Source organism: Morone saxatilis, unplaced genomic scaffold, assembly GCF_004916995.1.
Source record: "Morone saxatilis isolate NCDOM2014 unplaced genomic scaffold, NCSU_SB_2.0 Contig18, whole genome shotgun sequence".
In the NCBI taxonomy this organism is placed as follows: Eukaryota; Metazoa; Chordata; class Actinopteri; family Moronidae; genus Morone; species Morone saxatilis.
This window is the reverse complement of record NW_023339740.1, coordinates 19,189,913-19,191,996: the sequence shown is the minus strand read 5'-3', so window position 1 is coordinate 19,191,996 and position 2,084 is coordinate 19,189,913. Positions and strand designations below refer to the sequence as shown.

The 2,084-nt window shown below is 41.1% G+C and overlaps 1 protein-coding gene across 4 annotated transcripts in view; it reads right to left on the bottom strand.

Moving 5' to 3' along the window:
- The window catches only part of arhgap9 (Rho GTPase activating protein 9), a 42,060-nt gene that overhangs the window by 33,304 nt on the left and 6,672 nt on the right, over positions 1-2,084 (bottom strand). For 3 of the 4 annotated variants that reach the window (XM_035662302.1, XM_035662304.1, XM_035662305.1), the window contains exon 2: positions 555-643. The exons of the other annotated variant lie outside the window; for it this stretch is intronic. The gene's annotated coding sequence lies outside the window, so the exon portion shown is untranslated. The remainder of the gene's footprint in view (positions 1-554; positions 644-2,084) is intronic. 4 annotated transcript variants of the gene reach the window in all.

Sequence of the window (2,084 nt, the reverse complement as noted above, 5' to 3'; positions counted from 1 at the left end):
ATATATATATATATATATAACAGAAAATGCTAAGGAACTAAAAGCATTATTATACTACAGAGAGTAAACTTGAATTTTAAAAGAACAAATTGGTGATCATCACAAATTAGGATCTACAAAAGGGAAGATGAGGCCAGACTGTGTTTTTATTTGCAGGTCAGATGGCAGTGGAGAGGGCACTGGCGTCCCAAACATACAGAGAGGTCCATATGGTGTCAGAGACAGACACAGGCACCCTGTCAGGGCTGTTGAGAGGCAATGATAGTTTGTGCCAGGGGCTGAGGGCACAGGGCGTATGTCGTAGTATCAACAACACAAATGGAAAGATGAAGGAGAAAACACAGAGGGAACAATGAAAACTCGGAAAAAGGGCAGAGGAATAAACCCGGAGTGAGTGCTACATATTATTTGTCTGTCTGCCTTTGCTTGAGTGCTTTCACTCCAGCTCAGACTGTGTGTGCATGTAAGTCAGACCGAGCTGAAAAAATGAAGAGTACACAATTTGTGCATGCACGCGAGAGAGACAGAGAGAAAGAGAGAAAAGGGCGACTCACGATGGTCCCGAAGTGAGAGTGTCTCTATGTCAACAAGGTCACCAGCTCACTCTGCAGTCAGATCCATGTGTGCAACCCCACAGAAAAACCTTATAAACCAAAAAATATACATTAGAACATTATTAAACTGTAATTAACAACTGCCCCCCAGCCCAAACCGAAGAGTCAAGACCAAACAGAGGGCTTGTGAAAAAGGTGGTGCAGAAAACCACTAAAATTGACACAAGCTAACAGCTTCTTCCTGCATCTCTCTCATGCACACACACACACAACCAAACACACATACACAGAGTTAATCCTATGCAGAGAAATTATCCTGCTCCACTCGTTGAAGCCCTGCTGACCCTACCTTCCCCCATTTAGCCAGCATTTTGCCTGAGAGATAAAAAAAAGAGCAAGTGACAGAGAGAGCATCAGCTGGCTATTACCCATTCATGCAAATAAACCATATTTGAAATTGAGAAAGAGAAACATAGAGAGAGAGGGAGAGACACATCGAGAGAGGAGCTGTGTGCTGACCAAACAAAAGCCACAGAAGCCCAGTTTTATTGATTGAGCTATTGATCCATACACAGATACACAGAGCCGACAGGTCAACAGTTCCACTAGACATCAGGGATCTACCACACTGTTAAGCACGTCCACCAAATGGATGTTAGCAGTGGAGCAGAGGACAATATGTTTAATTTAATTTAATAATATAATATTTGATATAAAATATTTCACATTCTAGAAAGACAACACCAGCATTTTATATTTTGAGTCAAATCAACAATCCTGAAAGGCCATTGGATGAAATACTTCAGAGATTATAGAACCCCTAGTGGGTTTGCATGTTTTAGTCAACAATTTTCCAAAGCACACATTCATTTTTAGATTTACTTCCCTACTTCATGGATTTCAGTTCTTGCCACAAATTCACTTAATGCTTGTTTGAGATTGATAATCCATCATAGTGAACATTTAGTTGCTTAAAAGCAAAATAAAGCAAACCCATTCATGCTTTTGAACAATGACTTCGGTCCGATAAAAAAAACGTTTGGTTTCTTCTTTGGTTGAAAATTCATGTGTCTATTCCTTTCTATCACTGGAAGATACAGAATCTATGAATATGAAAATATTGTACTTCCGAAGCTGAATCACTGTACAGTGAATAATACGTCTCCTACGAAAGCTGAAAAGTTCAAGTCCACTCATCATTCTCTGCACGAATCACGCTTGTCTACGTGTACGTGTTGAACCTAGATTGAAGGTCCTCGGCTGTGGCTCAGCATGTACAGCGGGTCGTCTACTAATCAAAAGGTTGATGGTTTGATCCCCAGCTCCTCCCTCTGCATGTCGAAGTGTCCTTGGGAATGGTACTGAACCCCAAATTGCTCCCAATGCTGTGCAAGTTTGTGTGTGAATGGTTTGTTAGTTTCTGATGAGCAGTTGGCACCTCTGACATCAGTGTATGATTGTGTGTAACTGTCACATATAACGGACTCTGACTGGTCGGAAGACATAAAAGGTGCTATATAAGTGCAGTTC